The sequence below is a fragment of the Bos taurus genome, chromosome 13 (genome assembly GCF_002263795.3).
Source record: "Bos taurus isolate L1 Dominette 01449 registration number 42190680 breed Hereford chromosome 13, ARS-UCD2.0, whole genome shotgun sequence".
Lineage (NCBI taxonomy): Eukaryota > Metazoa > Chordata > Mammalia > Artiodactyla > Bovidae > Bos > Bos taurus.
Window position 1 is genome coordinate 26,129,010 of NC_037340.1, and position 14,849 is coordinate 26,143,858.

At 37.6% G+C, this 14,849-nt stretch overlaps 1 protein-coding gene and 1 non-coding gene across 2 annotated transcripts in view; one reads left to right on the top strand and one right to left on the bottom strand.

The window, feature by feature from the left end:
* The window catches only part of GPR158 (G protein-coupled receptor 158), a 298,531-nt gene that overhangs the window by 170,234 nt on the left and 113,448 nt on the right, over positions 1-14,849 (top strand). The gene's annotated exons all lie outside the window — the stretch shown is intronic.
* Positions 14,660-14,732, bottom strand: TRNAG-ACC (transfer RNA glycine (anticodon ACC)). Its single transcript has one exon. It is a non-coding gene; the product is annotated as a tRNA-Gly (tRNA).

Consider the following 14,849-nt stretch of genomic DNA (forward strand, 5'->3'; position numbering starts at 1 on the left):
GTCAATAAACTGTGAGTGATTTTGAGCTCAGCAAGTTCTTCTAAAGCAGTGGCAATTTTTAAAATAGTGTTTTAAATATCCTGAATATTAAATATTTAGAAATGATCGGGTTTTTTTTTTTACCAAATATTATGACAAGTCCCATCTTTTCCTATTAGCTATTCTGAAGAGAGAGCATAGCTTCTTACAGCTTAATAATGTGAAGTGTTAGTACAATTTATTTTTGAGTGAAAATTTCTAAGAAAAAAGGTATACCGGAAGGTACAACAGCTTATTCCACTTCTGAAAATAATCTTTTGCTTGATTTATTCTTAGTACTATTTTAACATGTTTTGTTTGAGCTCAGTGGTTTGGAAAAAATAGTGATAGTCATTTTTTAAAGGGAACATAGTACAGTTTATATTTTCCCTTCCAGTCCTGCAATAATGTCTTTTTTTAAATTAGAAATTAATTGACAAGTGATTTTATAAGTGCTCATTTTTGGTTTGGAAAATTAGATGTTTTAATGTAGAATGTGGCTGAAATTCTACTAGGCTAATTATGATGTTCTAATGCCTATTTTGGTAAGAAAAGGAGCAGTGTATTATTTTTTTATTGTAAAATACACATAACATAAAATTTACCATCTTTAACTGTACAATTAAGTGGCATTAAATACATTCACATCACTGTGCAGTCATCACCACTATTCATTTCCAGAACCTCTGCATCATCCCAAACCAAACTCTGAAACCATTAAACAACTCCCTGTTCTCCTAATCCCTGGTAACCTTTATTCTACTTTCTGTCTCTATAAATGTGTCTTTTCAGAGTACCTCGGATAAGTGGACTTTTATACTATTTGTCTTTTCGTGTTTGGCTTATTTCACCTAGCATATTTATCTATGTTGTAGTGTGTATCAGAACTTCATTTCTTTTGGTGGTTTAGTTGCTAAGTCATGCCCAACTCTTGCCACCCCATGGACTGTAGCCCATCAGGCTCCTCTGTCCATGGCATTTTCCAGTCAAGAATACTGGAGTGAGTTGCCATTTCTTTCTCCAGGGAATCTTCCCTGACCCAGGGATTGAACCCATGTCTCCTGCATTGCAGGCAGATTCTTTTTTTTTTTTTTTTTTTTATTTTTTTTTGGTTTTAATTTTATTTTATTTTTAAACTTTACATAATTGTATTAGTTTTGCCAAACATCAAAATGAATCCACCACAGGTATACATGTGTTCCCCATCCTGAACCCTCCTCCCTCCTCCCTCCCCATACCATCCCTCTGGGTCGTCCCAGTGCACCAGCCCCAAGCATCCAGTATCGTGCATTGAACCTGGACTGGCAACTCGTTTCTTACATGATATTTTACATGTTACAATGTCATTCTCCCAAATCTTCCCACCCTCTCCCTCTCCCACAGAGTCCATAAGACTGTTCTATACATCAGTGTCTCTTTTGCTGTCTCATACACAGGGTTATTGTTACCATCTTTCTAAATTCCATATATATGCGTTAGAATACTGTATTTATGTTTTTCCTTCTGGCTTACTTCACTCTGTATAATAGGCTCCAGTTTCATCCACCTCATTAGAACTGATTCAAATGTATTCTTTTTAATGGCTGAGTAATACTCCATTGTGTATATGTACCACAGCTTTCTTATCCATTCATCTGCTGATGGACATCTAGGTTGCTTCCATGTCTTGGCTATTATAAACAGTGCTGCGATGAACATTGGGGTACACGTGTCTCTTTCCCTTCTGGTTTCCTCAGTGTGTATGCCCAGCAGTGGGGTTGCTGGATCATAAGGCAGTTCTATTTCCAGTTTTTTAAGGAATCTCCACACTGTTCTCCATAGTGGCTGTACTAGTTTGCATTCCCACCAACAGTGTAAGAGGGTTCCCTTTTCTCCACACCCTCTCCAGCATTTATTATTTGTAGACTTTTGGATCGCAGCCATTCTGACTGGTGTGAAATGGTACCTCATAGTGGTTTTGATTTGCATTTCTCTGATAATGAGTGATGTTGAGCATCTTTTCATGTGTTTGTTAGCCATCTGTATGTCTTTTTTGGAGAAATGTCTATTTAGTTCTACCTCTCCTGCTCAAACTCTTGCAGGCAGATTCTTTATTGTCTGAGCCACCTAGTGCTTTTTTCTTTTCATTGATGAATAATATTGGAAAAGACCCTGATGCTGGGAAAGATTGAGGGCAAAAGAAGGGGGCAGCAGAGCATGAGATGGTTAGATAGCATCATTGACTCAATGGACATGAATTTGAGCAAACTCCAGTAGATAGTGGAGGACAGAGGAGCCTGGTGTGTTACAGTCCATGGGGTTGCAACTATTTTCCACAGAGGCCAGACAACTTGATATTTTCACCAACAGTTCATGAGGGTTCCAATTCCTTTGCATCCTCACCAGCACTTACTATTTTGTTTTTGTTTTTTTTTTCTATTGTTTGCTTATTTTATAATAACCATCCTAATCAATCTGAAGTGAATTCTCATTGTAGTTTTGATTTGCATTTTCCTACAGGTTAGTGGCAGTCTAGCATTTTTTCATGTGCTTTTTGGTATATCTTCTTTGCAGAAATGTCTATTTGAGTCTTCTGCTCACTTTTGAATTGGTTGGTTGTTCATTGCTGAGTTGTAGGAGTTCTTCATGTATTCTGAATATTACACTTATCACATAGATGCCTTGCAAACATTTTCTTCCATCCCATGGGTTATCTTTTACCTCTCCTTTGATGCCTAAAAGTTTTAAGTTCTAATGGACTCTAATTACCTATGTTTTCTTTGATTGCCTGTACTTTTGGTGTCATATCTGAGAAATCATTCCCAAAGCCAGTGTTATGAAGCTTTCCTGCTGTGTTTTCTTGTAGGGATTTTATCATTTTAGGCCTTACATTTAGATTTCAATCCAGATTTAGTTAATTTTTGTATTTGTTGTAAGTTAAGGGCCCAACTTCCTTCTTTTGCATTTGAATACCTAATTTTCTCAGCACTGTTTGTTGAAGAGAATATCTTTTCCCCATTTGTGGTCCTGGCACTTTGATGAAAGATCACTTGACCACACACATGTGAGTTTATTTCTGGACTCTCAAGTCTGTTCCATTTGATCTATGCCTTTATGTAAGGACTATACTATTTTGATTACTGTAACTTTGTAGTAAGTTTTGAAATTAGGATGTGTAAAGCCTCCAAATTTGTTCTTTTCAAGGTCATTTTTGAGTCTCATGAGATTCCATCTGAATTTTAGGATATGTTTTTCTGTCAAAACGTTACTGGAATTTTTTAGTAGGGAGTGCATTGAATCTGTAAATTCCTTTGGCTAGATTGTCATCTTAACTGTATTAAGTCTTTCAATCCGTGAGCACAGGATGTCTTTATATTTATTCATGTATTCCTTCATTTCTTTCAGCAGTGTTTTGTAATTTTCAAACTTTTGTCTCCCTTATATGTCACTTTTTACAAATTGATTTTATGATTCGTATTGTCTCAATTATATGGATACTCTCATATATTATCTTTTATAATCTGAATTAATAACAAGTCTGTGGTTTTCCTTTTATGCTTAGCTCTTTTGTGTATTTCATTTTCTCTGACATCTATGGAAGGGAGGTGTAGCATAATACATGAAAAAGAATAGAATGGTTCGATGTTAAGAACCAGTATCTTCAGTGCAGCTGGCTATAGGGATTTTATAGAAGTTCCACAGTTTTCTGAAAACTTCTATAAATTTTTCCAAGAAAAATTTACAAAAATTTACAAAATTTTCTTCTGAAACTTTGTTCTAATACTGGCCAGCTTTTACACTGAACATAAGATGATGTTATGTATTTTCATCGGTTTATGATAGATAATATTTGCCTCTGTTTCCGTTTTCCTGAGGTCTACAATGTTGAGCTTGACTCTTACCAGACATTTTAATTCTATTGAACTCTTAAAATATCACACAATATCACGTTTATTTTCACTCTCCTTTATTGAATATAAATGAGAAATTTGGTTCTTTTATTTTTCACTCCACTTTTCTGAATGTAAATGAGAAATTTGGCACTTTTATTTTTCCTCATTTCCCCCATCCCATTTTACTACATTTAATCTATAATTCGTTTCAGTCAATTTTCAATAAAAGTCGTCATTAGTTTCAAAGGGAAAGCAGTTCTTTAATATAGTTTGGCTCTCACTGCATTTAGATTTATGATTTGGACTTCTTCCAAATGTTTATTTGGTTTAGTAGCTCATCATAAGACCTTTCAAAATGTGATTTTTTTGCCTTTGAGTTCTAACTTTGACTCATCTTTTATCATTATTAAATATCTGTATCTTCAAGTTTATTCAGAAAAGGGTAACTTTGTACCTATGTTTTATCTGACCCACCCACCAACTGTGGCTTTTACATGACAACACCTTTGTTAGGGAAGAACTTGGGGATTATATATTTTTCAGAGTTCCATTATTGCTTCCATTGCTTCGTATATCTTTTAGAACTGAACATTTTTGACAGTTTCCAGGATTGCCCACTTTTTGTCTTTTATGGAACAAAATCTCCCATCTGAATGCTTACTGACTTCTTTCTTTACTTTTACCATCATAATATGTTCTTCTTCATTGAGTTTGCAAAAAATATGATCCTTACTCTTAGATTTCATACTGAGCTTTCTTCTGATATTGGGAAATCTCTTCTGTGTTAATTCTTATATTATCTCTGCTGCTCTAGTTCTTCTAGGCTTCTCTTTTAGGACTTCCTGTTAAGTATAGGTTGGGTCTCCAGGCTTTTTTTGTTTTTTTCATATTCTCACTGTATTATCTTTTAAATATTTCCTTGTGTTTTAAGAAGCTTCTAAGTTTGTCTTCTGCTTCACTCTTTCAGATTTCAGCACTGTCAAAGCTGCTGTCCTTACCTTCATGATATTCTAAAATCCAGCAACTGGTTTTAATCTCTGTAAAGTTGTTCCTTGTGTTTTATCTCCCTTTTTATATTGCAAAGGTTTTGGGTCAAAAAGTTTGAGTTAAAATCCTAGGGCTTTCGTTTTCTAGTTGTGTAACCCTAAGGTTACATGTTATATACCTAACCAGCAATCATTCTCTCTAAATGGCTTTTATCTCATGTAAAATGGGGACACTCAAGAGTTTGGAAAACAACAGCAATAATGTATATACTCTAAAATCTAGCATGATTCATGTAGTAAGCCATTTGGGGGGGTGGGTACTGAATCTACAAATAGGAACCTTATCACACTAGCTCCTGTGAGGTGAATTTTTTTATGTCTTACTTGTATATAAGGACCCATTCATTGAAAGAATTTCTCAGCCATTCCAAGAGTTACCAAAAGGCAAAAGTATCACAACGTTTAATTTCACAGTTTTGTTCTTATAGAAGGTGAGAATATAAGAAGTAATCATTTGTACTGAAATGTTTGATTTTATAATATGATGCCTGATATTATTTACATATTTTTTTCTTTCCATGAGTATATTTAAGTATATATATGAAGAAACTTGAAGCGCTAGGCTTGAAAATTAGAGATGTATAATCATGCTTGCTTTCTTTCCTTTTTGATGGGGACCATTTTTAAAGCCTTTATTGAATTTGTTACAATACTGCTTCTGTTTTATGTTTTGGATTTTGGGCCACCGAGGTATGCAGGACCTTAACTCCCCAACCAGGGGTCAAACCCACACCCCTTACATTGGAAAGTGAAGTCTTAAGCATTGGAATGCCAGGAAATCCCTAATCATGATTTCTGAATTAACTTTCAAATGATCTTCCTTAGGACATAAGAAGCCTGAAGGCCCAGCCCCAGGCTTATAATCAGGTGCAGGGCAGAGTGTGACCGAGGAAGCCTGCCCTAAGCCGCCCTATTCCAAACGTCAGAGCCACTGTGCCCAAAGTGCTGGTGCTTCACGTGTTTTAGTCTTGAAAACTTTCCAGCTTTCCAGGAAGCTTCGAAGCCTTCCTATTTAAAATACAGATACTGTTTAAGTAGGATTAGTCATCATTCTAATGATGAGTGGGACTTGAGCTAAAACACGATTGCCACCTTCCAGCAGTTTATTGGAGAACTGTTAAAAAGGGTTCGGAGGCAGCAAATGGATTTATTCTGCAAACTGATTGCTTTATTGGCTAACTTTAGCAGCCATAGGTATTATCAGGGAAACTAATGACATAAGTAGCACATATCTTCTCTCCTTGACTAGGAGTTTCAGGCTCAGGGGACAAGTGAAGGAAAAAACCTACTGATGCTGGAGGGCCTTTGCGGGAAGCATGGCTATAAAACTGTTTTGTCTAAGGATTTGTCTAAGGATTTTGTCTCACTTCTTAAAGAATTCTATCAAAGTTCAGGATTTCTACAGATGATGAACTGTTCTATCTATCCAAGATATAATGAGTTTACTAAGAGTTATCCCATTCCATAATTTACTAGCCAGTCCTCCAGTAGTTTGAACTTGACACAGTCTAAAATGTATTTTGACAGATTCTTTTCCCTAAATATTTAAAGGCAAGTGCATTTCAAATAAAATATAATACTTTCAACTCCTATTCGTTTTTACTTTTCTTCTGACAAGTATGTGTGGTGTATATTAATAAAAGTGCCAGAAGAAATTTGATCTTAAAAAATTATGGCCTTCATCTCAGCATACAGCATGCATCCCCTAGTGTACCTGTTAACAAGAAAATGTTTTATGAGCTCCGAGTAGAGCTGAGTCTCCCTGCTTGAGTTTAGAGATTCAAATCTTTTCTTCCTCTTGTTACTATGGAAATTATTTAACTCACTTATAGATTACCTTTCCTTAAAGCTACTTTTGTTAGCAGTAAAGAATGTCTACTTTTCCTGGTCACTAGGAGTTTGAATTGTAAAGGGTGAACTTTAGGACTAAGTATAACATTAAATAATTAAAACAAAATTAAAGAACAAATTGGAGAAAAGTGTTTTGGTATGATATGATGGCACAAAGGATTAATGTTCTCACTCTAAGAACAGATAAAACTCTCTAAAGAATCAATATGAAATAGAAAAATATCCAATAGAAAAATTGGCAAAAAATATCCATCAGCAATTTATAAAACAACATAAAAATATATTGTCTATAACCGTGAGTAATAAGGAAATACAAATTCAAACAATGACATATACATATATAACAATAAGTCCCTATGTTGGTAAAATGTTAGAAATTAAGTGTTCCAGTACATTGTTGATGGTTGTGTAAATTGGTAGAAACTTTTGGATGAGATTTGGGGTGTTGTTTAATAAACATAAAATGCACAAGTTTCAATTCGAGAACTCTGTACTGAAGAAATCATGTAGATGCATCAGTTCAGTTCAGCTAAGTCTCTCAGTTGTGTCTAACTCTTTGCAACCCCATGAATCACAGCACGCCAGGCCTCCCTGTCCATCACCAACTCCCAGAGTTCACTTAAATTCATATCCATTGAGTCGGTGATGCCATCCAGCCATCTCATCCTCTGTCATCCCCTTCTCCTCCTGCCCCCAATCTCTCCCAGCATCAGAGTCTTTTCCAATGAGTCAACTCTTCGCATGAGGTCGCCAAAGTATTGAGGTTTCAGCTTCAGCATCAGTCCTTCCAATGAACATCCAGGACTGATCTCCTTTAGGATGGACTGATTGGATCTCCTTACAGTCCAAGGGACTCTCAAGAGTCTTTTCCAACACCACAGTTCAAAAGCATCAATTCTTTGGCACTCAGCTTTCTTCACAGTCCAACTCTTACATCCATACATGACCACTGGAAAAACCGTAGCCTTGACTAGATGCACCTTTGTTGGCAAAGTCATATCTCTGCTTTTGAATATGCTATCTAGGTTGGTCATAACTTTCTTCCAAGGAGTAAGCGTGTTTTCATTTCATGGCTGCAGTCACCATCTGCAGTGATTTTGAAGCCCCCAAAAATAAAGTCTTCCACTGTTTCCCCATCTATTTTCCATGAAGTGATGGGACCAGATGCCATGCTCTTCGTTTTCTGAATGTTGAGCTTTAAGCCAACTTTTTCACTCTCCACTTTCACTTTCCTCAAGAGGCTTTTTAGTTCCTCTTCACTTTCTGCCATAAGGGTGGTGTCATCTGCATATCTGAGGTGATTGATATTTCTCCCGGCAATCTTGATTCCAGCTTGTGCTTCTTCCAGCCCAGCGTTTCTCATGAGGTACTCTGCATATAAGTTAAATAAGCAGGATGACAATATACAGTCTTGATGTACTCCTTTTCCTATTTGGAACCAGTCTGTTGTTCCATGTCCAGTTCGAACTGTTGCTTCCTGACCTACATACAGGTTTCTCAAGAGGCAGGTCAGGTGGTCTGGTATTCCTATCTCTTTCAGAATTTTCCACAGTTTCTTGTGATCCACACAGTCGAAGGCTTTGGCATAGTCAATAAAGCAGAAATAGATGTTTTTCTGGAACTCTCTTGCTTTTTCCATGATCCAGCAGATGTTGGCAATTTGGTCTCTGGTTCCTCTGCCTTTTATAAAACCAGCTTGAACATCTGGAAGTTTACGGTTCACATACTGCTGAAGCCTGGCTTGGAGAATTTTGAACATTACTTTACTAGCGTGTGAGATGAGTGTAATTGTGCGGTAGTTTGAGCATTCTTTGGCATTGCCTTTCTTTGGGATTGGAATGAAAACTGACCTTTTCCAGTCCTGTGGCCACTGTTGAGTTTTCCAAATTTGCTGGCATATTGAGTGTAGCACTTTCACAGTATCATCTTTCAGGATTTGAAATAGCTCAACTGGAATTCCATCACCTCCACTAGCTTTGTTTGTAATGATGCTTTCTAAGGTGCACTTGACTTCACATTCCAGGATGTCTGGCTCTAGGTGAGTGATCACACCATCATGATAGAAGCAAGGTCCAATGCTGTAAAGAGCAATATTGCATAGGAACCTGGAATGTCAGGTCCATGAATCAAGGCAAATTGGAAGTGGTCAAACAGGAGGTGGCAAGAGTGAACGTCTACATTCTAGTAATCAGCAAACTAAAATTGACTGAAATGGGTGAATTTAACTCAGATGACTATTATATCTACTACTGTGGGCAGGAATCCCTTAGAAAAATGGAGTAGCCATCATGGTCAACAAAAGAGTCTGAAATACAGTACTTGCATGCAATCTCAAAAATGACAGAATGATCTCTGTTCATTTCCAAGACAAACCATTCAATATCACGGTAATCCAAGCCTATGCCCCAACCAGTAATGCTGAAGAAGCTGGAGTTGAGCAGTTCTGTGAAGACCTACAAGACCTTTTAGAGCTACCACCCAAAAAAGATGTCCTTTTCATTATAGGGGACTGGAATGCAAAAGTAGAAAGTCAGGAAACACCTGGAGTAACAGGCAAATTTGGCCTTGGAGTACGGAATGAAGCAGGACAAACGCTAATAGAGTTTTTGCCAAGAGAACACACTGGTCATATAGGTGCATGGGGACTTAAAAATACAGTCAGGGTGTATATGTGTGTTTCATAGCACTATTTATAGTATAGAAAAACTGGGGACAATTAAATGTTCAAAATTGGGTTAGGCCATCCATGCATTTAAATATGGGGCCCATAAAAGTGATCATGTAGAGTATGCTAAATGATGGGAGAAACTTTAATGTCATTATTTAATCAACATTCACTAGCACATTTCCACCATTTTTAAAGTTTTATTTTAGCCCTCTTCATTTTTTCACCTCTTCCTTTCACCTTGTTTTCTCATTCCCTCCCTCTCTGCCTACCTCCCTCCATTCCTTCTTTCCATTCATCATCCACCTGCTGAGCATCTGTTGAGTGCTTGAACCAGACTGAGAATGCAGTGATGAACAACACAAATATCATCTGTGCCCTTAAGGATTATATATTCCAATGTGGGGCTGGTGGAGATAGACAATAAAAGAAAAAGAAGATTGTATCATGTGGCTAATAAGTGTTGTGATCAAAATGAAGTAATATGACATGATAGGCTATGACCTTAGAGTTGTAAAATTCTTATAGCCAACATGTATGTTGGTATTATCCTCATTTTATATTTGAATAAACAAAAGCATAGAGAATTTAAGAAACCCATTCACTGTTATTTGGGGAACCTAAGATCAACAATTCGGATCTGTTTGACTTTGTAACTCATTTTAACTCTTAACTTTTGTGCTGTACTGTCACAGAGTCGGACACGACTAAGCAACTAAGCCTATCTGTCATATGGTTACAATACAGTTTGTTTGTTTTTTTCTTAAATTTTAAAAAGTAGATGTCACCAACTCTGGTCCCAAGAGTAGTAATCCAAGTTCTAGGTTAGCATGCATTCTTCATTTTCTCTCATTTCTTTGTGCCTCATCACAACTCTACACGTCCTATACATCATTATTGCTTAGTGCCTACTAGTTAACTGAATAAACTAAGTTATTGCATGATAACCTGCACACTATGCATGTGGGATCTTAGTTTCACAACCAGGGATCAAACCTTGGCCCCCTGCAATGGAAGTACCAGAGTCTTAACCACTGGACCACCAGGGAAGTCCTCATGTGGTACCATTTAAATGGATTTATGCCTTCTTCATCTCTGCTCATTTGTATCACTACATGGTTTTGCATTTTAACAGCGTTCCTTAGTGCCTTGACTCAAGGAGCAACTTGTGTGTAATGGTTTAGGGGTATGTGTGTGCATGTAAATGTATAAATGTAAATGTCAGAGTGGTGGTCAGGGTACGTATGGGAAGAAAAATAGTTCAGCTGAAGAGAAGTCTTCTTTTCTGTGCTTCTTAAGAAATGTCATTTAAATAGCCTCCTACTCCATCTGGTGGCAGCATAACTAATTATGAGTTATGACGAACAGCTAGAGAGATTATAACATATTTGTGTATGCCTTAAGAGACATAAAATGCTTAATGAATACCACAGCACCATTCCTCTTTTGAGACACTTACATTTATTTATGCTTATTTGAGTGGTAAAGCCAGTTACATATTAAGTATGCTAAAAATAACTTTAAAAAATTAGTGTACTCATATACTAAATTCCTTGCCAGTTGAAACATATTCTGAGAGACCAATCTATCTTTTCTAAATTCCCTGGCTTTTCATTTTTAAGATCCAGGGAATTTAGATCCTGGAAGATCCAGGGAATTTAGATCCATGGAAGCAAAGTGCTTTGCACAATTATAAATTAATGCCTTCATTAACTACTTATTCATGAATACTTAGCTAGATTTTAAAAGATGATTTTGATACTGCCTTGCCCATGACAGGCTCCCAATCTAATGAGTAAATGAATATAAGGAAATAGAAAGTATATGAAAACATGTCCTGCAGTTTGTTGAGTGCTTGGCAAGGCAGGAAATAGTGATTACGATCACAGGGTCTAGAGTCCATTTATGTAGGTGCCTCTCCTGGCCTCACACTAAAGAGCTCCTAAACCTTAGGTTCAGCTTCCAGCTCTCTTTGTCTCAGTTTTCTTTTCTGCAAAATGGGGATAATAATAATAAATCTCAGAATAATGAGTCACATAATAATAAATCTTATAAGATTGTGGTAAAGATTACAGTGTGTGCAGTGCTTATAAACTTATTATAATTAATGATCCCTGGAAAATGCTCAATAAATGTTAGCTATTAATATGGATATGTACAGAAAGTGACAGTATAAAATAAGAGTGGGTAAGGGTGGTCTGGAGCTTCCCTGATGGCTTAGATAGTAAAGAATCTGCCTGCAGTGCAGGAGACCCAGGTTCATTCCCTGGGTGGGGAAGACCCTACTGGAGAAGGGAATGGCAACCCACTCCAGTATTCTTGCCTGGAGAACTTCATGGACAGAGGAGCCTGGCAGGCTACTGTCCATGGGGTCACAAAGAGTTGGACACAACTGAGCAACTCACACACACACACACACACACACACACAAAGGATGGTCTAAGAAGACTGGTCTGAGAAGACATCAGAAAAGAAGTGATACATGAGAAGAATCTTGAAAAATGAATTTCACTGGTCAGAGGCATCGGAAGTAAGAGGGACAAGCTGGCAGGCAGACAAACATATGTGCGAAGATATTACAGAGCCCATGACACATTTGGGAAAATTGAAATATTTCAGTATGAATCCTGAAAAGCCTGACTGAGCATTTTGGACTTTATCCTATAGGCACTTGAGATAAATTGCTGAGCTGGGAAAGGATGTTAGACATATGGTTCTGGCACTATGGAAGCAAACTTGTAAGTTACTCACTCGTGTATTCAGGATTTTTTGAGGATGCACTAAGTTCCCAGGCATTGTTTATGGATAGTGAACGAAGCAGGATGGTCTGTGATCCTATGATCAGAGTTCAGAATCTTGTGGGGTGAAGATCAGTGAGTAAATATGTTACTAAATGCTGGTAAGTGCTATGAAGGAAAGTAACAGTAAAATGAGGAAAGATAATGGGGTTGGGGAGACTGTATGTTTAAGACAACTTCCCTGAGGCAGTGTCATTTGATCTGAGGTCTCAAGGATAACCAGAAAGCGGAGAACAGGTGGGTATTCCGGGAAGAGAATATCATATCTTTAAGGTAGCAATGTGTGAAGAAGCTTGGAGTGTTCTAGCTGAGGCCAGCATAGCGAGCGAGTTGTAGCAGAGTGGAGCGAGGTGAACTCAGGGAGACTTTAGGGAGAGCTGGGTGCCAGCCACTCAGAGTTCTGTAGACCAGAGTGAAGAGTTTTGTTTATATATATATATATTTTTTTTGGAATGCAATCAGAAGCCCCTGAAGGATTTGAAGCAGAGGGATAAATTACCTCATTTAGGTATGAAACTAATTTCTCTAGCTGCTCTGCAGAGTAGATCAGTAAGGAACAATATAAAAGTGGGGGAAGTGATAAGAGATCTGTTGAGTTAGTCTAGGTAAAAGACAGCAGTGGCTTCAGGATGAAGACTAGTGGTTGCATTTGAGGTACATTTAGAGGTAGAATCCATGGGCCCTCCTGATGAATTTGAGGTGAGAGGTGAAGAAAAAAGACAAATTAAATTCAGTCCCCTCAGGTTTGTATCTTGAGGAACTGGGTGAAGAGGGGTGCTGTCTACTAAAATTAAGAAAATGTGGAACACCGGCGGTTTGAAGGGTGGGGGAAGGAAAAATCGAGAGTTCCACCTCAGACCAGAGTTCAACTATGGTTGCCAGTTTAGCACATAAAGAACAGGATGCCCAATTAAATTGGAATTTTATTTATTTTTTGCAAATGTTTTATAATAGCTTTGTTGTTTTGTTTTATTATTTTAATGGGATGCAATTGCTTTACCATGTTGTTAGTTTCTGCTCTACAATGAAGTGAATCAGCTCTAAGTATACATATATTCTCTCCCCCTAGAGCCTCCCTCCCACCTCAACCCCATCCCACCCCGCTTGGTCATCACAAAGCACGGAGCTGAGCTCCCTTCTCTATACTGCAGCTCCCTAAGTGTATATATAGGTAGTGTATGGTGTATATATGTGTAGTGTATATCCGTGGTATATACGTGGTAGAGTATATATGTCAATCTTAATCTCCCAGTTCGTCCCACCTTCCCTTTCACCCTTGTCCACGTGTCAGTTCTCTATATCTGCATCTCTATTCCTACCCTGGAAATAGGTTCATCAGCAATGAATAATGTTTTAGTATAAGTCTGTGATAAATATTGCATAGTAATACTAAAACATTCTTTTTTGCTTCCATGCATTATTTTTCTGGCAGCCCTGATGGTTAAGCCACCTGTGAGAAGTCAAAGTGGAGGAGATGTCAAGTAGCCAGTTAGGTATATGAGTTTGAAGCTGTGTGCAGGAGTTTGGGCTAGAGTTCAGGAGTTATAAGCAATGAGACATAGGAATTTAAAGCCGTGACACTGAGATTACCTGCTTAGGAAATGTACAAAGAAGAAAAAGAAGAGAAGGTTCATACCCGAACCCTTCAACATTTTGAAGAAAATTAAAATGCAGGAACCTTTTCTAAAAAATTGAGGAGTGGCCAAAGAGAGTAGAGGATGCCAGGTAAGAGTCATATTATAGAATCCAAAAGAGGACAGTAGTTAAAAGGAGTGACCAGCTAGGGGGGAGACTACAGTGAGATGGAATAATATGAGTGGAAAAAGGACGCATTGAATTTGGCAACACAGGAGTCATTGGCAACCTTGGTGGTATGCTTTTCTGTGATGATTGAGGAAGTAGAGAAATCATGTATAACTGAAACCTCCAACAACCTTTTTTGGGAGGGGAGCAGAGAAGTAGTGTTGACTAGATAGTGATAGTTAAAAAGCATGACAAGTTCTGAGCTTTCCCAGGAGAATGTTTACAGTAAGTAAGGAAGACATTAGAGCCAGCATCTTTGGGATAGATAGAGAAAAGGGAGGGGTAAAGGGAACAGAGGAATGAGAGGTTTGAGCCAATGCCAGTAGAGAAATTTTACAGAAACAAAGAGAGAGGGACTGAAAGAGAGTGAGTTGTTAACAGCAGCAGACAATACAGAGCCATGAAGAAAAATGAAGCCTAAAGCCTAGAATAGTTTACAGCTCTACCCATGTCATGCTGTTTTAATTATTATAGTTTTACTGGGACTTAAGTGGTAGCTGCTGGTTTTTTTTTGTTTTTTTTTTTTTTTACAATTAATTTGGCGGCACCAGGTCTTAATTACAGCACATGGAATCTTCAGTCTTCATTATGGCATGTGGGATCTTGTTCCCTGACCAGGGATCGAACCTGGGTCCCCTACATTGGTAACATGGAGTCTTGGCCACTGGACCACCAGGGAAGTCCCCTGGTAGTCTTAATTTTTAAAATCTTTTGGATATTTTTAGTCTCTATTTTCCATATTTAACATTGAGAGAAAGCTCATCAAACTCAATGCAAAATCCTGTTGGGATTTTGA